The sequence below is a fragment of the Pantherophis guttatus genome, chromosome 3 (assembly GCF_059756535.1).
Source record: "Pantherophis guttatus breed Tessera chromosome 3, ASM5975653v1, whole genome shotgun sequence".
Taxonomy (NCBI): Eukaryota; Metazoa; Chordata; class Lepidosauria; order Squamata; family Colubridae; genus Pantherophis; species Pantherophis guttatus.
In genome coordinates, this window is record NC_142065.1 from 52,125,087 (window position 1) to 52,148,928 (window position 23,842).

Consider the following 23,842-nt stretch of genomic DNA (forward strand, 5'->3'; position numbering starts at 1 on the left):
CAGGCTTCAGAATTTCAAATTGGCCTGGAATCAGGGCAAATACAATTACAGTCAATGTCCCTCGTGTTTGCCTATGTATGTTATATGCATGATTGTCTTTCTTCCCTAACCTCCAACACTCAGAAATGCTGAATTTCTTAATTCATAACTGGTGAATGGGATGAAGCCATGGACAAGGCCAAATCAAACTCAGCTATAGATAAAGTTAGTGTTAGGTTGGGCGATTGAGGAGGCAGAAGCAAGGTAGTGCATGACAACAGCTCTTTAACATAGTGTGAGACTTCAGCAAAGGTTACAGTAACACAGCTCCCTTTATATACCTTGCCGGCCAGGGAGCTGACCAATCACAATTGACCAAGTAACATTCAAACTTCCCGCCAAAACTATATACATAACAGTTAGAAAAAGCGAAAAGATGCTTGCATACTACATTTTTGCAGTAGCTCAGAACTCTAGTGCCATCTAATCTTATATCATCAGCCAGGAGCCACATCCATTGATTGATAGTTCAACTGTGGTGCATCTGAAATAAAAATAAAACTGATTTTCTTGCCCAAAAGCACCATAGAGTGGCAGCACATGATGGTTCTTGCTTTGGTTGGGGGAAATTTACCTTTCAGTTTCTTACTTCTGCTCTGATAGTGATTCAGCTGCTATAACTTTAATTTTTGCATTCTAGAGATGATTATAGGCCAACTTCAGACTATTTTAAGGATTAGGCAGCAGAAGCAATATGTAACACTGTCCACCAAATTGGCTGATATCTCCTAAAGTTTTAAACTTGCACAAATATAGACATATAGAGGTATTTACACCATTGATCTGAAAAAATAAAGTGGGAAGTATGTCTGTGGAGATTCTTAGTCATCCAAGTCATAGTTGTCTCAAAGGTGCTTTTTTTTTTTTCTTCAAAAGGCAACTGGACAGTTTTTTCCCTGAGGAGGAGGAAGAAAACGTTTCACTTCTCATCCAAAAAGCTTCATCAGTTCTGATGGGGGGGGGATGGAAGGATAGGTACTGACAATTGAGATTGGATGGTGGGAAGATGGAAGAATAGGTTCTGATACGATGGTGGGGGGATAGAAGGATTGTATTTCTTTGCAGTCATCTGGTCATTAGAACTCTCTCTGATAGCTGTTGAGGCCACTTGGAGGTTTATCTGTGCCCTCAGGATCGCCTGAAACAGAGTGCAGTTTGTTGTGAAATCTTCTTGGAACTGCTGCAGGAATTGTGTTGTAAACTGGAGCTAGGTGGTCTCCTATTCCTCCCCGTCTGTTGAGGGAGGGGTATTCAGTTCTAACATAGATGGGTTCTTTTAAATCATTGGTTTGGAAGAGGGGTAAAAGAATGCATTTATATTAGTATCTATGTTAATGCTGATTTTGAGGATTGCTATTTTATTTTTATTTGCTTCATGATTACATGATCATTTTTTTTGAAAATGTCAGCTGCAATATTTACCCAAACAACAACTTGCTTCTTTATAATCCCCATCCAAAGTACCTTGAAGTAACATTGGAACAGACTCCCTCTTATAAGATACATCTAGAGAATCTGGCAGCAAAAATGAATACTAGGAACAACATATTCTAGAAATTATGTGGAACTAAATGGGGAGCTTCAGCTGCCACCCTCAGGTCATCAGCACTAGAATTGGTCTACTCCGCAGCAGAATATTGTGCCCCTGTATGGCTTAACAGCTGCCTACTAGTAAGTTAGATGCCAGACTCAATGACACCATGAGGATTATAAGTGTATGTATTAAAACTACTCTGACTTGCTGGCTTCCTGTTCTGATCCATATAGCACCACCAGCTTTACAAAGAAAAGATCATTAGTGAAAGAATATAGAAAAATTATGAACAACTCACTTCTACCACTGCATGCTGATCTTCCTCATTTATTAACCAGAAGACTCAAAACCTGGAAGCCTCCATTGGCACTTACACATCGTCTGCCCAACAACTTTAGCATTGATTCCCAATGGAAAGCCAAATGGGTTGCTGAATGCAGGCAGACATAGATACAGGCAGACATATAATGACCCCACAAAAAAGGTGCCAGGCTTTGAACTACCACCTCAGCAATGGACAATTCTGAATAGGATTGACACCTCTCACAGCGTCTGCTGAGATTCTGTTTAAATGGGGCATAGTATCCTCTCCTAAGTGTGACTGCGGGTCCCATGTCAAACTGTAGATCACAGCATGATTGGCTGTAAGCTGAGGACATACACTGGTTCAGTAGGTGATTTTTTTAAAATACAAATGATACTGCGTTTCAATGCTTAGATGGCCTAGACATTAGTATTTGAACATAGAGCTTTTTAACATTTATATCTTACTGTGTTTTACTAATCTAGGTGAAATGTTAATATATTTTGCTAGTCCATGTATGATATGCCATTCACTAAATAAATAAATGAACAACAAGTATCCTGAAATAATGTAACATTCAGGGCATTCTGACAGATAAGGATCTTTTCACATCACCAATGCTTTTTAAAAAAAGCAACAACAAAAAACACATCCAGTCTTCTACTACACTCACTCTCAGACAATTATCCTGAAAACTCAGGCTGAGTTACCAGCAGTCCCTTCCTCTGACGAGCACAAAAAATGGCTGCCAGCCAAGATTCCCCCCTCTCTCTCCTTGTTCTGCTGCACCACGTATTCACAATAGTGGGGAATATAAGAAAACTGCTTGCTAAACTTCCCTGAAGCCCTGTGTGAGAGCATTGAAGTGTCATGGAGAAGGACCTGGCCTACTGCTGCTGGGGAAGGGGAGGACCGGGGTCAGGCATTGGTGAGAGATTTCACCAATGAGAAAGCTGCGCTTCCCAACCCCTCAAAATTCAACCATTTTAAATCCAAAAAACAAAGATGGGAAGTCTGGGCCAGATCAGAAGAAAATGGGCTCTCCTGCCCTGAGGTTGCCAACCTAGGAAACAAATGGGGCAGACTTCCACAGACACATGCCTCAATAATGAGGGAAGCCAGCTGTGCTGCTCCTGCCACCGCAGGAAGGAAGGAGAAGTGAAATGAATATAATTTCAGCAAATCTATAATGACATGAGCAACAAAAGCTTTTGCAATAATGATAACAAGCCAAATAAACGAAGCAATCGTTTCTTGTGTGTTGACACTTCCTAATAGCATTATCCCAATTTCACACTTGGAAGCAGACATACACAAATATCATTTGTATTATGTTACATTTGCATAAGGGGCAGATTACAACAACCTTCTTTAGCACCTTTCAGAGAGAAAAAAGACTGGAAGTTGGGATCACACAGCCACCTGGGCACATGACTAGTGTTTGGAAAGCTAATATATATGCTAGTTCCCAGCCCCAAGGAAATTGTATCCAAGCTCCTATTAGGATGTATATATTTTAGCATGCTAATATATTTTTGAATGAGTGCCATTACATTGGCTAGCTAGGTATATAAGATCACTTTGCCATGAGAGATAAGGTCAAATATAGGAAGGCTTTTAATTAAACTACCAAGTGTTCAACATAAATCTTTGATGGCTAGATTTCCACAGATGCGGGAGAAAGGGCAGAGTTGCAATGTGGGTGTGCTGGAAGGATGAGAAAGGGAAATCCAAGGTGGAAAAAGAGAAAAGGAACATATCATATGAGGAAATCTAGCAAAAAAAAAAGTGCATGATTTTTTATTTAATCCAGAATACAGGTAGAAGTTTTTCTTCCAATTTAGAATCAGGAAGGAGCCAGGGTTTTGTTGGGTTGCTCAGTATGGCATATAATAGCTATATCATTCACCTCTTAAAGCAGATTTGCTGCTCCTTAAGGAAGGCAATAGACTGTATAGTTATCACCTGAAATGGGATTTAATCCCTCCCACAAACTATACAACCTACTACCTCACCTCCACAAAGCAACACAAAGGCCTCACACATTTGCATATTTGTAGAACTGCATTCCTGACACCCAAGGCCCCCAAATTGATCATTGTTCATGTCAATAACTTGCATGTAGGAATGGGTAATCCCATGGGAGCAGTTGAATTGACTGTCTCCTTAGGAAAGACAGTAGATTGTATAGTTAGCTCAAAGGGAGAAGATGGCTCCACAACTATTCAATCTACTACCTCAGCCTCAAGGACAGCATTGTTTTGATGGTTAGGACTGGCAAACTTCAATGATGGCTAAGAACATTGATGGTCTTGAGGTTCAGATAAAGATGGCTGATCAAATGCAATCTACAAAAACAGAAAATGAGGAAATATCAGCAAATACAAAGCGTTGGGCTCTTGAAGTTGTATTGAAGCAAGTTTTCATTGGGTTTTTTTCAGACATCCACAATAAATCAGTTTGATAAAGCTTGATAAAAGAGACCCACTATAATTTTTTTCCAGTTCCACAATATTTTTCCAGTTCCACAATTTTCATTTTCATTCTGTAGTTGCCCTTTTCTCCCATGAAAGTATATACAGAGTGGAGACCAGATTGGACTGATCTGCATTTCTTTCTTCCTCCCATTTTGGAAGGGCAGGAATGGATCATTTCATCATTTCCTCAGCCCGCATCTCGGCTGCTGGGAAGATGATCTTTTCTTGATTTGCATGAAAAATACTCATCTTGCCCTCTCCTGGTGGAAACAGGCAGTCAGATACCTGATCCCACCTGCTGCACTTCATTCCATTTTACACCAATGGCTAGTAGGCAGTGTACTTCTCAATCTTTGTTCTCCGACAGCCATTTTATACTGTATTGTAACTGTTGGACTCTTATGATATTAGACTTTGTTTTGTTTTTGGTTTTCAGATTAAGCAGTAGAACAATGAAATGTAGTCTCTCTTTTGTGGAGCAGTGAAACACTGACCTGTCTTCCTTCCTTCCAGCAATTTTCCATTTCTAATCTATGTGACAGGAAAAACTATAAAACTTATTTTTTTTCTTTCAGAACTCAAAACCAAAGGCCATAAAAAAAGAAAAGCAATTGGTGCTTGCTTTTCCAATGGGGGTGGGAGGAGTAAAAAAACAGGGGAATCCACCAATTACAAACCTTGGTAATTCTGACCAGATTGGATATCAGACAGTCATTGTTGTGGAGGAAGAAGCTGAAACTTAGATAAGAATTTCTTAAGCTGGCTTCCTTTCCACTCAGTTCACACATGGAAGACAACTAGCTGAAGGTTACATTGCAAAAAAGAGTCCCCAGTCAGCATAATTTTCTCTGTACAATTCCTTATTTGCCTCCTCCCCCCTTAGTTAAGAATATCTGTTAAGGGAGGAAAAAATGAATAATTTTATAATATATTATGTTTAATATAATTTAGATCTGTCCATTTTTAAAAGTTGAATTATAAACTTAGTTAGAATAATACAGATTTTAGACGACGGACAAAGTCCATTAACTAATCAGCAATAGTACCTATAGTACCTCAATTGCCATTACATGGGACACAGAAATAAAATTAATAATAAATGAAAAATAGTGTATAGACTAGAGAGCATTCCCAGGTCTAGATCTAAACATGAGCTGTTCTGAGAATGGGAGAAAACAGACTTTATTGCCGTTTTATCTCAGAATAGCTCTTTTTTAGTGCATGGGGTCTCCCACTTTAAGAACAACCTTTGAAGGGGCTACTGGAGAAAGGAGCAGAACTGGAAGGAAAGCAACTTTCTTGGCTTACCTTCTGCCATCATTTCTGCATCCAGTAGAATCCATTCTCTCTCTTTTTCTGTATATTGGGCAAATAATTAAGAGAAACACATAAATTAGTTAAAAACTTAATGTGAAAAAATGATTTGTTTAGTGAGTTTATGCTTTAAGAACAGCCTTTGAATGGGCTACTGGAGACAGGAGCAGAACTGGAGACAAAACAATTTTCTCTTTCTAAAGTAACGAACACTTTAGAAATGCGGGAAAAAATGAAAACAAATATTTATATTATTTTTAAAAGGTTCCTACAATGTGACAACCAGGATGGAACAAATTTAAAACTGTGACTTGTAAGAAAGTTAGGAATTAAAAAGGATATTTATCCACTCTTATTCTCATCTTTGCTTATTTTTTAATGAAAATATTTTCATTCAAGGGCTGAATGAAATGGCAGCTCAAAATGTAAAAACAAAATAGTAAAATAATCCTAATGAGAGAGTGAGAGATAATGATTTCTGAAGAACACACCTAAATAGCCCTAGCCCTAGCACTTATACTTATATACCACTTCATAGTGCTTTACAGCCATCTCTAAGTGGTTTACAGAGTCAGCATATTGCCCCCAACAATCTGGGTCCACTTTTTACTGACTCAGAAGGATGGAAGGCAGAGTCACCTTTAGCCCCATCAGCATCGAACTCCAGGCTGTGGGCAGAGTTTATCTGCATTAACCACTGCACCACCAGGATTAAAGTTAGGTTCTACAACAATCATGTAGCACTAATTCACTACATGCATTTGACATTTTGGCATCTGGCTAACTTTTCTTTCTGATACTCTTTCTTCTCTGCCCCCTCCTCCCCCCATCCCATATGCACTTCCATTTCTAAAAATGACATCTTTTTAAGTGGTCTCCTGCAGTTAAGTGATTAAATTATGTATGGTATATTCCATAATATCAACTTGCCTCCACATTCCTTTTTAAAAGTATTGTTATTACAGTTTAATCAAGCTCCTAGGTTCAGTGATAAACATTTGAAAAGTAGCAACTTCCTGCCAGTTTTCAGCAGGAAGCTGAAGAAAAAACCCTTGAAACCCCAAAGAAAACCAAACTTCATCAATTCAGTGCTTTCAAGTGGAGCTGTTATTTTATTAAAATAATAAAGGCATCCTGAAAAATTTGAAGCTGTATATCGTCTTTTTACAATAAAGTATTTTTTTAAAGATGTAAGTAACAATAATTTTTTTTAAAAGATGTAACACAATTAACTCCCATATAGGTTTTAAAAAATTATACATAACTTTTTTCTATTTTTCTAGACAATTTTATTTAATCAATAATTTTTAAATACAGTTTTCCACAGAAAATATTGGATTTTTACTGCAACCAAAATTTCTAATGCAACATATATCTTTCAGGCAATCATGTCAGATAGTGGTATTTCAGTCTAGCTTGACAGTGGATTGATTTCATCTTTTGATTTCATCAACAGTATCTAGGAGGGAAATATAAATGGTAATCTTTGCCGGCAAATGTCATCTGATTCTATAAACAGTCCCCTCCCCTCCATTATAGGCATGAGCCAAGCCTATAACTTTATGTTTGCAGGTATACATATATATATATATTTAATTATATATACATTTCATTATGTGTATTAAAAAATTGAGCTCTAAGTACCTTTTCATAATCTTAAACCATTCTGAAGGGTTCTTACCAGACTGAATTTCTTTAAAATTTGTTTATGTAGATGATTTACAAACTCATTTTTACGACCACTAATTTGTACACAATCTTTTTTCACAAAAGTGGGCAAGTATGCTAGAGTACAATTTATGTTTGGCCAAACCATAACATTCTTTTTCCTTTCTGTTCTTTTCTGTGATTTAACATGCCTAGCTCCAAAATCTTTGCACTTATTTCTCTGAAGTTGGAATCATTTATTATCCTTGCAAAGATTATTCCATTCCTTAAAAGTATATTGTTGTAGTGCAATATTGGAACTTGGAAGAACCAAGTTCAAATCTAGCCTCAACCATAGAAACTCACCATGTGACTTTTTCCTCAACTAACCTACTTCACATTAAATTGCAGCAAGATTCCCATGCTATCATGAGTCTTCGGAAGAAATGCATAATATAAATCTATGTATGTAAGATACAATAAATGTTGTAAGTATTTGTGAATAACCCATGATAATCAACAGAAAACACGTAATCTTAAATCAGAATTTGCCTCAAACTTGATCAAAAAACCTAATTTACTCCATTCATTTTTTTCAAATTGTTGAATTAGGCTCTTTACTGAGCCTCTGAGCTAAAATTTTAATGTTACTATTCTATTTGAAGTTTATGAGAGCTGAAGTCTAAAACATCTGAAGAATATCTACTTGTGGAAGACAAGACAAATGAATGTTGAGTGTGAAATATTTAATGTTTCTCAATAAAAATTGTTAAAAAACTGCTTCTTGACAAACACACATACACATATACACATACTGTATGTATGTATATAATTTTGTATCATATAATGTGTCTATGCACACACACACACACCACACCAATAGAATTTTTTTTTAAGATTTAAAAGAATACAGTACAACATACCTGGCATTAATTCTACGATATGACCAAGTCAAAATTTTGGAGCTGTATAAACTAACATGATTTAAGTAGTGCCTATCTGGAGATCTGATGTAGAAGCATATTTCTATTATTTATCTCCCTGCTGGGCACTTATATCTGTATAGAAATTCAGATTTCTAAATATTTGAAGTTCTCTGGATATAATAAGTAGCAAACATGGAATTAAACCACCACAGTGACTTACAGTACTCCTAATTTGATCCAGGAAACCCTGTTTCTATTTTTATTATAACAATAAGGGTCAGCGTGTGATTAGGCCCCTGCTTTAATAGAGAATGTATAAACACAATAGAAAATAGTTGCTGTTGAGAACAGAACACCTAGGAGAACACGGAAGTCACATAGGAGCAAATACCATGTTTCAGTGGTATACACTAAATTTCACAACTAGTTCTTTCATAATAATGGAACCCCAATAGTTCACAAGATATGATAAATTTGTAAATATTAAATAAAATTGATACTAAAGACTTCTGTTCCTCTGAATTCACATTCTTGGATACAGCAGTAGAAATCAAAAGCATGGTCACTCATTTTGAAACTGTACCCAACATTTCATGTATGACTAGAAGAGCTTGTTTTAAAGATTTAATTGAAACAAACAATTAATAATTATCAACAGTTATAGAATATTTGAACATAAAAGATTCTCAGTGGGTATTACTGAGCAGAAAAATGTGTCTAGCTTAAAGGCTACAAAAAATCTATTTGTTTTGTTTTATTGGTCCCCAACAAGAAACAAAACTAGGTGCTTTAGCATTTTTTAAAATCATTCTTTTTGATCTTTAACCCTCACCCCATCTTCAAATAATATATTTACTTGGAAAACTTCAATCTCCTATAAAAATAGTTATGTTCCCACACAGCCTGAAATTTCATAAAAGGAAGCAGCATTGTTTCAACATAATTTTAGAGGAAATATCTATTCAAATCTTCAGAATGAATGCTGATGAAAAATATGGAACTGGGACTTTATTTGGACACAGTAAAACAGTGCAAGTGCTACAATATATTGTGGAGTGGGGGGGGGGTCACTTAGGGTTTTTAATGACTGGGAGGTTCCCAAGTCATCATATATAGATAATAAAAAATCTCCCTTGTGGCAAGTGCTCTGAATCCTTATTTCATGCACATTTCTAAGAAAAGAGATGTCATATCTATGTTTTCCTGTAGCTTTATATCAAAGTGCCACTGTCCATGACCAACATCTCTGACCGACTGTTTTAAAAGTCTAGCATTGGCAAAGCCAACACATTCCAAATGCAGCCAAAACAGCATTTTGTATGCAAACAAACACAAGCAATTGCTAATGCTAAGCTTGCCTGAAAACCCAAATATTTTTGCAGAAGCATTTATAGCTTCAGGTGCTGCTCTATCTTATCAAGAGAGTCTGGCAGATTATAAAAACAAGGAACAAAATAGCTGCTTTATAAGTAGATGGTGCTTTCAGCTTTTGTACAAGCACAGTCCAGAGCAGGGCTGCCAAAATTATCGGAGGCAGTTCCCAGATAGAAAAGTGGTGCCAGTCTCCCTTAAAATCTTGTCAGTCCTTCAGTGTGATAGCCAAACTTGGAAACAATTAACCTGAAACAAAAGCCCAGGATTATTTTCGCTGCCTGCATTCTTACAAAATGGCTGACAGTCAGCCATTTTGTCATTTAGATTTACGACAGAAATGGTGCAGCAATTTGATGTTTGGTTCAGTAATCTTTTCCAATGAAAGCAGAAAGAGCAGCAGCAAAAGTGTTTTGAAATGTTTAAGACTTTCAGAAACAGCATAGACTTGCTGCATGCTGAATATTTATTCGAATATCCTGCTTCAAAACTATTTTTTTAAACCTGCAGCAATAACAATAATCAAATGTTTTCTTTTGTGTGTATTCTTTTGAAGGAATGGAATTATTGTTTTTAGGCATTGCTCTCAAGAAAGAGAAGTGAAATTATAGAAATACTACTTGGAGTCCCTAACTTTATTGTTTATATCCACTTCCTAAGCAGCTAACAATCATTCTGTTAAAATCACACTGTGATTCATAACATGCACCAGAGGTGGGTTTCAGTAGGTTCTGATCAGTTCTGGAGAACCGGTAGCGGAAATTTTGAGTAGTTCAGAGAACCGGTAGTAAAAATTCTGACTGGCCCCACCCCCATCTATTCTCTGCCTTCCAAGTCCCAGCTGATCGGGAGGAAATGGGGATTTTGCAGTATTCTTCCCCTGGATTGGGAAAGGAATGGAGATTTTACAGTATCCTTCCCCTGGAGTGGGGTGGGAATGGAGATTTTACAGTATCTTTCCCCTGCCATGCCCATCAAGCCATGCCCACAAAGCATGCCATGCCCACCAAATTACACCCACAGAACCAGTAGTAAAAATTTTTGAAACCCACCAGTGACATGCACATATATAAAAATATCCAGTCACCATGTTTCTGGAAAGGCAGAAAGGCAGCACATGGCGGCTACCTGAGTGAAAAACAAACATAAAGGCAATGCCATTGCAGGTGGCATTTCAAAGGGGAAAGGTAATTTTCATTTTTCTCCCCTTGATTTAGCATGTGGACCTGAGAGAAGGATCATGGAGGCATCTACAAAAGGGAAGGTCAAAAAGGAGAAGATAGTGGCCACAACTAGATAGTAAGAGACTGGCCCTATTTTTACATATTTGGATGTAAAAAGATGTGGAGCTTTAGGCACATGATCATGACTGCCAACTTGGCTTTTTTAAATCTCTTCTGGCGGCATTTAGTTTAGTATCAGAGCACATTTTAGTTATGATTTTTTTTAAACTGTTCTTAAATGCTTGGAAAGAAAACAGATCATTGCTCTGTATTTTTAAATAGGTATATTTAACCTCCTTGACCGAATATGACTCTGTCTGCATCCATCTTGCCAGGATCTCTCCCTCGTTCTTTTAAAAAGGTTGGATGAAGAGATGAAGTAGAACCTAAATGGAACTAGTTTTTAAAATTACAAATAATTTTATGCAGTTTATGGCACTTTCGGTGATCACATTCTACATAGCAATTGTAACAGAAATGAATGGATCCTTGTGGGAATTAATTGTACTTTCTCAGCAACAAAATTTGGCAGACTGGGAAAATGCAGCGTCTCTGCAAAGTAACTCTTTCTTAGAGATAAGGCTATCTGGAAGTCTGCAACAAGTGACTACTATACTGGGTGTGTAGTGGACTTAGAAAGACCAACCACAGATGTTACACCATTTGGGGAAAAAGTCCTACCTTTTTAACCAGCCCAAGTGAATATTCAGAGATCTGATACCTCTTATACTACATTTTAAAACTGACATTCTCTCTGTCTCCCTCCCCCTCCCCTGTCTCTTTTTTGCTTCAGCTGTAATCAAAATCAGGAATTCTGAGCAACAGTTCTAGTAGCTGTACTGACTGATGATATAATACTGTATACAGCTATTCAGGTTAATTCACTGAGGCTTATTCTCTGAATAATAGGAATGAGATATACAGATAAGTATAGCTTGACTATTTTGAAATCTTTAAAACTTCCATTATAATTACAAATACACACATATAACTTTCATGTTCCTGTATCATCTTTTTGGTTTACTAATTATCTAATAATCATGTATAAACTATTTCTAAATGTAATCATAACACAAATTGTAATTGCAAATTAGTTCTATGCCAGAGAAGTATTTATTTTACCGACTAAAATACCTTGCAGAAAGCCAGTCATACCTATAAAGCTTGTTACACTAGTCTTATGCTATTTACCTGATAAAACGTTTTGCTGTTTAAAGAATCCAACAGAGATCAGTACAGTAAGAAAGAAAATGGCTCAAACAGTAAGTATACTTTGTACTGAATTTATTCAACTAAAAATGAATAGCTTGAAGCAACAGTATTTCCTGTTAAATATATTCTTATCTGCAGCACATAATTCTTTTATTCTGGAAAATCACTTTTTGTTTCTATTACATTTTCCCAAATTCCAGTTCCTATCTATTGTGTACAATTATTTCTCTAGATATAAAATTTTGGTTGGAAAAAATAGGTATATTTTATATACCCATTATGTATAAAATATGGCATAAAATGCCATATTTTTAGTGATCCAGAGGAAAAAAGTGTGTTTATAGGTATACAGACCCAGACACCTTTACCACTGCTACTGGTGCTAAGTTACTAAATGTCTTAAAGTTCACTGTCTTTCCAACATATGCTCAGAAAGATTGTCAGGATTGTTTTCTTCCCTTTCTTATGCCATTGAATAGAGATATATTACTTGGAGTAACTGATGCAACTGCACATCCAAATCTTTTCTGCTGAATGATATGGTTTATCCATGTGGTGTCTCCTATAGTTATTAAGTGGGAAGGGCAATTATCTTGCAGTTCTAACTCTATCTTCACTACAAGCAACTCTGAAACAGTGTTATCCAATCAGTCACAACAGTGCTTCTCTTAAACATGTAATTTATCATAAGGTGAACACCTTTGAAGGAAAAAAAGCATGCAAAGATAGATGTTTTTTAAAAAAGAAATGAGATAACTCCCATAATTCCCTAATTAATTGAAGTCTACACATCTTAAAGTTGTCAAGTTTTAAAAAACACTGGTTTAAGCACTGCCCTACAGTATGCCTTATCATAATCACATTGGTCAATGATATACAATTATTTACAGTTCTGGCATTTAATCAAATAATAACTGATTTCAGAAATCCAGGAAATGGATAATAAGACCATTTCCTTTGATGCTATGAACAATCTTCCCAACTGATTTGAGGCACAGTCCCACAATCCTCACTGTATTGCATCAAGAAATGCTCTAATGATAACTTACAGTAATTACTCATTTTGGCATCCCAGTCTATTTGCAATGCCCAGTGATGTCAAAATGACCCCCAGGGGTTTGGCTCCAACTCAGGTTTTATTCTGGTCCAACTTTCTGTGTTTTGTTGAGGATGCTGCATACAGAGTCAAAAAGGCTAGGCTCAAATATGACTGGATAGTTACATCCCAGCTTCTTTGTTTCCCTCTCCTAACCAGGCAGCAGCCATCTTGCTTGCCTTGAAAAAGGGAAGCAGGAAATAAGTAAGAGGGGTGGGGGAATGTTGGAGAATGTTGGTTAGAAAAGAATAATCAACATTCCAGAAAACATTTTGTCTCTATGCAAACAGGACCAAAGAGTTAAGCTTGACAAAGATCAGATTCTGAGGCTTCATGCTTTTATTTGGCCGATGTAAAGGAGAAATGCATCTTTCCTAGAACTGCTTGCTGGCACAAAGTAGAATCATGACTCAGCTTATAAACACATAAACTGTGGAAAATTTCCCAATGGGAAAAGGCAGGAGTAATGGAAACCACCTGGTCATGTCAAACACTATTGACCCTGCCTTAGTAGGAAGCTGTAGTAATATTTCAATATTTTAAAGCAATTATGGAGTCTATAGGTTCTAGAAGGTTTCTTCTACAACATGCTTACAAAGAGAAAGCCAGCTGTTTTTTGTGTTAAAGGTAAGATCAGAGGAGTCTTTCCTACTTGCCTGCTTTCCATACTGGAGCAGTGAGTAATAGCTGAGTGTAATTACTCGGTAATTCTAATGTGTGTGCCAGATCTTAAGTGCTACCTTTTTGAACCAGTAGGAACATTTGACATTTTGAGAATGTGTCAGAGAAAAAGAAAATGGCTGCTGTGGGAGCTTATTTCTAGTTGACTCCATCCTCAGCCCTTCAGCATCCATTTTATATTTGGAGTGGATCAGTGGTGTTTTGGCTTTCTGATCTAGAATGGAAGATGACATACTTCTGTAAGTGGGAGGATGGGCTACCCTTTTATCTTGTTTTCCCTTTGCCATTGAGAAGAGAATAAAAGCCAAGATGATCAAAAGCGGGAAAGCAAGACAAATACCGGTAGTTGGATCTTCACTAAATGCCTCCTCTACATTTGTGACCAGCACCTTCAGATATCCTCTCCTCTATTCTGCGTATTTTATGAATATTCCAGGTGTCCTCATTTTTGCTGCCTTTATAGCCATTTTCTATTCAAGAAAACAACAAAGATATATTGACATTTCTTGTAATGGCTAGCCTCCAGTCAAAATATAATTGGATTGTTAAGAAGATAATTTCACTCCAAAACTGGGACTGTGTCTTTGTCTAGAAGTGGCCCATATCATGCTTAGTGAGATATAGGTCAATGACCTAATGTTACAAGCATTGCTGCTATTCAAATAGCTGCTATTCAATTATCACAGGGTTTACTAAAATCTGCTTCTGAAGCCAAAACCTGATCAATAGGCATAATCAGCAGATCACATTATGAAAACTTAGCATCTTAATAATTGAAGGCCGCTAAATTTTCTTCACAGCACCAAAAAGAAATAATAAAGAAATTTGAAGCACACTTCCCAAGTTCAATTCAACTGCCCTTTTATATGGGACTTACTGTAGTAGTACTTTGCAATACTGTGAACTCAACTAAAATGTCTCATTTCAGAACATGCCAACTGGATAGTAATCTAACAATCTCTTTCAACCACAGAACAAATAGCCATAGAGGCACAGAGCCCAGAAGCCAGACAAGTTTCATTCAGATCTTCTATGCCAACTGGAATCAGCTATCACCAATACAAGGATCATTTTCCATTCATCCTAGAATGTCCACATGAGAGGCTTCCTGCCGTGATTAGAAGTAAAATATTACTTTCATGCTAGAATATCTTATACTGACTTTCAGACGGCTACTGAGATGGAGAGTAAATGATGAAGACATGGCCTGAAAAACAATGAAGGATCTTTGCACCACAGATTAGCACAGGGGTGTCAAAACTTGTATTGTCACAGCATTGTCATATAATGTATCGTGACTTTACCCCCCTATTCTAAACCTGGTGTGGGCGTGGCCAGCGCGTGACACATCCGATCCACAGACCATGAGTTTGACACCCCTGGATTAGCAGGACATGCTGATGAGCCCTTTTTATGTTGCATGAGTCAAACCTATGAGCTGTGGGCAGTGAATTAAATGTTCAAATGGGATTATCTATAGAAAGCTATTTATGAAGCTTGTGAATTGTAAGCAGAATAGCTGCTCTGGTTCTGAGATTGTGAGTTTTCACAAATAGAGAATATATGTCTATGCTATCTTTGCAAGTTTTAGAAGTACTATACAGTATACCTTATTCCAGTGGCAACACTAGATACATTAGAGACATTAATCTTAAATCCAGTTAGGTTATACTGTAGATTCCATAATGTCTTTCAGAGCTCCTTTCTCAATTCAATTAACTCCAGATCTGTTGGGACTCCCTGAATTCTAAGCCAACATGATTATTGGCTGGCTTGGAATGTCAGGATTTTTAACGTTAAGTCCTGTGGTGGACATCGATTTGGGAAATGTTGCTTTAGAAGTTACCAATACTCTATAATGAATAGATATAGAGGGAAATGTAGCTGAAAGTCTAACTTCTCCTATAGAGGAGCCTATACTTTGTGAAAATAGAGAAACTGGTTTAAAGAAATGACTTCCATGGATAAATTTGTAAGTCCAGACATCAGAGTACATAAAAACTGTCTGTTTACCATCTATCTATCTCCAACATAAAGAGGAACCTCATGTGTAAAAAGAAGAAATCACAAACTACTCTCTCCCATAATGAATGGAGTTTATAATGCAGGATTTGATAATTATTTCTTATTAAGGGTTTGTGTGCTTCCAAGAATGATTTAGAAGAAGTGTCTAGGACTTGCGTGAGTATACCATCATGCTGCTATTCACTAATGGAGCTGCAGCTTTTGGGGGGTTTCTATGTGAGCCTGAAAGCATAATATATCTTTGCTTTAATACATTTATTTAAATTAAACAACCCCTTAAAACAATGGCATATTTTTTCAGAAGCAAGTTCTGGCTCCTTTAATGAATAGCAGAAGTATGGGGCTCACTCTTGTGTGAAGTCTGAACTCTAAAGCCCCTCTTCTGAACAGTTTTTGAAGCCTGCCCAATCCTAATTACTATAACTTTACAGACAGGATATAATGTCTTATAGCATTTAGCAATTCAACATTCATAGTCAGTGCATTACCAGATCATGCCACAGAGGGAAAAAGGGGAAACAATGACATGGCATGGCAAACAAGTAAAATGAAAATATTAAATTTGACAAATAAATAAACAAATGAAGCAGGTATAGTTTGATTGCACAATTCAGCTACTGTAAACTGTTTCCACAGACTGAAAAGTCTTCCAATCTGTCAGAACAGATTTTGGGCACAAACAGCAGATACAGTAGGAAGGAGAGAAAAAGAAACTTCTGTTGCATTATCAAAGGTTTCCTAAACAATTTTTTAAAAATTAAACAAAATTATGTATGAAGTATTCTTCGCTTAAGCAAACTGGAATCTAATATAAATACTGACATCGGGTAATAGAAATCAAATCACTGTAATGTATTATTATCTTATGCCTCATCACAATGATAAGTTAAATGTGGAGGTGATCAACTAACTGAAATTTGTTTAGAATACAAGAATTAAAATGTATTTTAATATATCGAGATGGACAAACTCACTAAAGAAATCCAAGAAAAGGAAGAATCTGAATACTACCTGGTTTGGCATAAGTGGTATCAATGACTGGAGAAAAAGAAAACCAAATAAAAGATGATCCCAAAAGATTTGAACCAACTCGTGTACCAAACAAGACATATTAGAGTTAAAATAGAACGTTAAAAAAATATCGTTATATAAGGTGAGATGTGGATATAAATATTGAGAAATGTAATATACTGATGTACTATCTTAGGAAATAAGTCATTACGTTTAAATGTTATATATGTTGTGTATTGTTTTATTTGTATTTTTTCTTTTTCTGTGTGTGTGTGTTTTTAAAATTAATAAAATAAAAAAATGTATTTTAATATAAACAGCTTGTTAAGAAAGCATTTCAAATTCTAAGCATTAAAATTTATTTATTTCTTAAATTTATTTGCCACCTCTCTCGCTGTGGGGCGACTTGCAACAGAAAAAACAGAAATGAAAAGTGTAAACATAACAGTAGCAAAATAATGAAATAACAAAACAAACAAGGAAAATACAGTAATATGAGATTTAAAAATGGGTGGAGAGCAAGCAGGGGATGGAGGGGGGAAGTGGTATATAATATAGTAGTCACCTCCAGTGGGTCCCCAAGTTATGAAAAATAAAAGTTTACAACAATTGTTGATGCTAGTCCACTGATAGCACTGCTTTTAATATGGATCCCTTGAATTCATAATTATATGTCCTTCAATGAAACAGGCCTTGGTAGTACAGTGGTTTAATGCACCCTGTTATTAACACAGCTGCCTGCAATTTCTGCAGGTTTGAATCTTACCAGGCTCAAGGTTGACTCAGCCTTCCATCCTTTCTAAGGTAAGTTAAATGAGGACCCAGTTTGTGGGGCCAATAAGATGACTTTGTATAAATATACAAAAGTATGAAGGCTATTGCTTAACACACTGTAAGCCGCCCTGAGTCTCCGGAGAAGGGCGGCATATAAATCAAATTAAAAAAAAAAAAAGGCATTGGCAAGCATCAATACGGATAAGAAGCAAAGGTCTGGTTATACCCTCAATCATTTTATATTGAGATTTCTAGACTTGAACATATTAATTGTGTACAAATAATACCTTAAATGCTGTCAAGACTTGTTTTCTCCCTAACACAGCTATGGTTCTTTTATCCCTCTGCTGCATAGAAGAGTTTAATGGATAATCTCCTTTTTCTCTGGTTCAAATGACTGATGGAAGAACTTTAATAGTGGCAAAGAACTTGTGACCAGCCAGAAAATGTTGGACTACACATTCTAGCTGCAAAAGCACCTTGGCCAATGGCAAAGGATGCTGGAAATGATAATTTATTAACATCTGGAGAGTTCTACAACATCTCCTGAGAATTTACAGGATGGTTATAAGTAAAGTTCATTAACAGGAGAAGAGTAGCTAGGTATTGGCAAGGATACCTATGAATCATATACCAATGATTCCCTGACCTACTACAAAAAGTTCATTTGTAGTTCTATAAAGTGGGAAAAATGCATATAGTTTAAATTCATTTTAATGAATTAACAGAGAAGTGCATAAATCTTGGAATTGTTTGTTTACTTAACAAACATACGTCTATTAAATATGAAAGTGTATATAAACTGAATAAATATCATTTCCATGATGTCATCAGTGCAGAAATGATACAAATCTGTCACTTGCAACAGTTTTCATCAATTGTGCAATGATGTCATGCAAATTGTCCAAATCGATGCAAATGACGTTATTACATAATTGATCTAAATCACCATACACATTTGGTGCTTTAAATGTAAAGAAAGGTAAATCAAGATTTCACTGTACTTTCATTCACTGGGCAGCAGAGGAATATTACAAAATGTCTGAAAAAATGAGGTAAAACAAGTAAGTGTGAAGGGGAGTCTGTTGGTGGAAGATCAAAAAGTCAAATGTGGCCATGAATGTGCAATCAAGGCATTATTGCCACCTTCCCTTTTTTTTAATGTGTATCATGAATACTGGAAGGGTTCGTGAGAAAACCATTTTTTCTTTGCTATGTTAAACATCTTAATATAAATGTTTGAATTGTCCATTCTGTGATATAGGGAAATATGCACTTTGAACTTAACATGTCAGAATAATTTTTAAAAACAAATGTTAACATATTAAATATTTATGACTCACTTTGCAATTCTCATACCTGTAATTTGTTGATCCAAAGAAAGCACAGTGTACCTATTTTTATCACATCAATGATTAAACAAATAAAAAATGATCATTAAAGCGAATGTTTGAGTTAGGTAAAACCACAACTTTTGGAGTAGGGCTGCACTTATGATCAAGTTACACATTTTGATACTTTCCGTAGAGTGAATGAATGATTAAGAGAAAAAGAAAAAAGTGATGTCTACTTAAAACTGGTAACCAAAATCTGGTTGTCAAGCAACAGAACCACTGTTCACTTGTCTGCCATCTTAAAGAGATACAGTAATTATATCAGTTATCATTTTACCCTGACGTTATCAATACATACACACAACATTGAAATCACAGAGTTTCTAGAAGTGTTCCCTATAAAATGAAAGTTACAAAGTGATATTTCAGCATTTCTTCAGGATACTTCTCAAAAGTAATCAAATTTAATAAGAATGTTGAATCTCATTACATTTTGTTAATATTTGATAAGATCCCAACAGAAATCATGACATTTCAGTGCTGTAGTGGGAGGGTACCTAAACTATTGAGTACTTTAAAAAAATACTGTAAAATTTAGTTTTAAAAAAATCAACAGAAATTCACTGAAGTTGATAGACATGCTTTAAATTCAAGTGAGGTTTGGAAAGAAAAGGAGGGGGAAAAAATCAGGAACGTTGGATTTAATTTCTCATAGACGAAGATGGATACATAATCTAGCCAATAGAAATATACTCACAAACCTGTACTTTACAGAATGGTAGTAAATATTATATCCAACCTTTGATAGGGAGTAAAAAGAATTGTGTTCCAATTTATACCGAGGAGCCAAAGTTGAGGAAAGTTCTAGAAATTCACACTGAAAGTCTGAATAAATTTTGAATAAGTCTGTATGAAGAATCCTACAGTATCTCTTGAAAAATGTTTAATATTAACTCAATGGGACAAAAAGTCTCCAAAGTTTATCATTATTAAATTGCTATTGCATCATTTTATGAAAGACTATACTAGTGCTGTATTCTTCAACTAAGTTAGCTTGTTTAATATTAAACCATTAATATCAAATAAGCTAGTTTTGAGATCAGACTTAGTAGCTAGACAAATTATGTTGAGGGTGGCTTAAACAAATGGTTTCTTGCATACACCAAGAAATGGGAGTATTGTGTATAATGTTATGATTTCCATCATTCCCTCTTCAGCCATGTAGTGTTTAATTTAGAAATAATTTCCCAGTCTAGAAATTACATTGCTCCAATATTCTGGTTCTTGTAACCATTTTTTACAATGGCAGATCTTCAATAGCACAATTGCACTATTGAAATTGTTCCAGTGATGTGCTTCTGGAAGTATAAATTCAAATATTATTTCCTGCTTCCTAAAATTCCTTCTTCAATGAAACCCTATTTACAAAAGGAATAATAAGTACTTTAGAAGAAAAAAAAAGAAAAGTTAAACGTGACAGAGGATCAAAGGCTAAATAACATATTTAGCTAAAAGTACAAAAAACGGAAATAAACCAAAAAAAATACTGATGAAAATTTTTAAATAATTCACAAATGAAAAAAATGTCAAGGAAGAACTTTACATCAGAAAGTGATATAGGAGGAAAACCACCATATTCTAAATTACACTAACATATTTGGAAACAGTGGGAAACCAGATTTCTGTTTTCTCAATGAAGACCACATTTTTAAATTTTAAATTGTAGGTTTTGTCAAATTAACAGCAATTATACTGTTAAAGCTAGCAAATAAATCACATGTCTATAGCTGACTATTAGGGATGGTGCAAAAATGTGAGGAAAGTACTCAAAATGACAATGCTTCTTGTTAAAAATATCTCCCTTTATTCTCAACCTGGTTGAATACCTGAGCTTGGCCTAATTCAAAATGGTGTTGGTAGCCCATCCCTGCCACCACCTTGTTCTTTCTGACAGTCTTCCTCACATTTCTCAGGCAACTTGATAAATAGATTTTTGGCTGTTTTCTTAAATATTAAATAGTAAAGTACCATCTCTGAATGTTCTTGAGTAATTAATACATGTTACCCCCAAAGATGAAAGGATTATTTCAGGGATGTATATAGTACTACTGAAAACATTCAGTGGACAGTGATAGAAAAAGCATGGATTCATGGAGTACAGAAGTTTAAATTGAAAATTGTAAAAAAGATTCTGAGCATTTGAACTGTCATCTTTGCTTCTTGCTGGATATATTAATTTTTCTGTAAAATCCATCATGCAATTTTCTGTGCACCCACACAAATTTCCTAATCGTGATCGCAGAATTTTAACACTTTCATTTAAATCTGATTTGGGCCTTACAGAAATTCAGTAATGAGTAATTCAGCACAGGGGTAGGTATGTGTGTAATGAGGGAAGTCAACAATTCATCAAGACATTATCTGAAATATCACATTTTACCTCACGCCTTCTTGGTGACAAAATGTTGAAATTTATATTAGGATAGTCAGACTTCAGACTCACTAAAGTAGTGAGAAAGACAAGGAAAGCGTGATACAAAATGGTGGATTATAGCAAATGCACAGTAATATGAAATGAAAAGAGTAATTACTCAAATGAAAGACAACCTCGCAAAACATCAAGAACTGAGAAATACTCTTTACTCTTAGGGTTATAAAGATTTCATCTAGGAGAGAATGGGTTTTCTAGCGAATAGATTATTGGCAAAATTGCGGACAAAAAAGAGAGGTTCTGCATTTTCAAAGAAGGGATTTTTTCCCCCAACTAAAGCAAGTCCTCCTAAGAATGAGAGAAACTAGAACCAAAGTCTGTCCTCAATATTACTATTACAATGGGAAACAGGGAATCTAGAAAGAATTAATGAAATATTCCTTGCTTCACAGTTCACAAAAGCAGTTGTTAAAACTCTACATTCAACACGTGCTTTTAGTGAGCAGAGCGAATGTATTTTTCTGCTTATTGTCCTGAAAAATTGTTATTAGCAGAAAAAAAGTTTTGTTAACAGCACAATGTTTACCAAAATTCAGTTGCTTATTGATGGGGTTTTTTTATTTTCAGAGAAACAAATTCTGTTGTTTTGGACAACAGAGGCCTAAATTAAGCTTGATATAAAGAGGCCAGTTTTATCAACACAAATCAAAGCCACTAAATTCCATTCCAACCTTGCATGGAAAATGCAAGGTATATAGTTTGCTGTAGAGTAGCCCATCAAAGTTTATATCAGCGGCAACTGGAGAAAGGCTCTTGGGTGTGAAAGGGAAAATTAAGCAAAGTGGGTATTTTGAAAAATTCACCCACTTTCCTTGTTTCCGAAAAACATCTTCTATAGATTTCCCCCAATAAAAAACAAATCATGATTTCATGTAACAAAACAACCTAATACCCCAAATTATCTTGGTGAAGTCCAAAATTGTGTTAGCGAAACAAAAAGAAAATTTGTAACAAATCATCATTTAAATGATAGGTACAGAACAGATTGCAAATAGTTAACACTTACAAAATACTGAGATGAGGATAACATGGCCGAATTCTCCCTCTTCTTGAAGACAGCATATAAAATTCCCCCCAATCATTCCTCCAAAGAGCTAATTATTTCTTTATCCCTTTGTTAGCTCTCTCAAAATTTATGTCCCCAGAAAGGAGCATTTCTTGCAATGTCTTTCAGCCTTGCAAAACTAGACAGTCTTAGCAGGGGCTGCCATGTTGAATTGCAAGTCTGATATGATTCAACAATTTTCTTTCTCCTGCGTAGGGTGGCAAAAATCCAAAATAAAAAAAAAAAACTTAGCTTCCAATTACCCAGAATCAAAATATTTTGAAAAATCAAAAGGAAATCCTGATTAACAGTCAGGAGAAATAATAAATAATAAAGTCCACCAACAAGTTGGGTTGGTTTTAAAAAATGGAATTTTTTAACACAAAAAACAAGAAGAATGGAGGAGGGAAGAAAGGATGTAGGAGTAGCAAGTGCCAAAGAACTTGGACAAATAAAATGGCATTTTAAAATATTTTCAAAAGAGCTACATTTGATTTCGTACCAGAAAGAGATGTGCCGGGAAGGAGAAAGATTTTGCTGCTCAGTAGCCGCTGGCTTTAACTTCGATGATCTGGACAATCATCAGGAATGATCAGGGTTTCTTTTTTCAAGAAAGGCCAGTTTCAGTGAAACAGCTCTCCCCCCCCCATGCGCTCCCTTTTCCTTCTCAGAGCAGTTCAGCGCCAAGAAATGGGCGGTGCCTGCATGCCAGGCTTCATCCGAATGAGACGCCAAGGCCGACAAGAGGCTGGCATAAAGAGAAGCTGGCACAAATTCCTCCACTTGGAACTCCACTTCAATATACCCTTCAAATAGTCTCCCTTTATTAGCAAACTGGGGGGGGAAATCCATGGAACCCCCCCTCCCAAGCAAATATCTCTAAAGTTTCTCAGTCTCTATTGAGAACCATTTCCAAAGGGCAATTTCCAACCGATACCTATTCTTTCAATCCATGCCAGTTAAAACAAGCAGCTCATTCTCTCTTCTCCCTGTGTTAGCAGCCCAAGGTATGTACATAAAATAAATGTTGACTTCTACTTTCCTAACTTGAGATGGTGGAGGCGGCAAGCTCCTTTAAAACACAGCCAAAGAAGATGAAAGACAAAATGAAACAAAAAGGAAACAAACACAAAACAACCCTTTTATTTTATACAAGAAGCAGTTTCGTTTTGCGAAATGTTTCTTTTGTCGGCGGCAAAAATGGAGTTAAGAGGCATAAATGGAGATGAGGATGGTTTAAAAACAAATCAAAGCAAGCAAACAAACTACCGAGATATGCCAGAAGAGGACACCCTCCCTCCAGCTCCCATTTTCCATTTTTTTCTGTGCCAGCCTTAG

General features: G+C 35.9%; 1 long non-coding RNA gene across 2 annotated transcripts; it reads right to left on the reverse strand.

Moving 5' to 3' along the window:
- Window positions 1-247: 247 nt before the first annotated feature.
- On the reverse strand, window positions 248-23,526 carry LOC117664000 (uncharacterized). Of its 2 annotated transcripts, none has more exons than XR_004590889.3 (3): window positions 23,007-23,526; window positions 5,663-5,710; window positions 248-4,225 (listed from the first exon to the last, which is right to left on the reverse strand). It is a non-coding gene; the product is annotated as an uncharacterized LOC117664000 (long non-coding RNA). The 2 variants fall into 2 exon arrangements; XR_004590890.3 differs by lacking the exon at window positions 23,007-23,526 and adding an exon at window positions 22,466-22,858.
- Window positions 23,527-23,842: the final 316 nt, after the last annotated feature.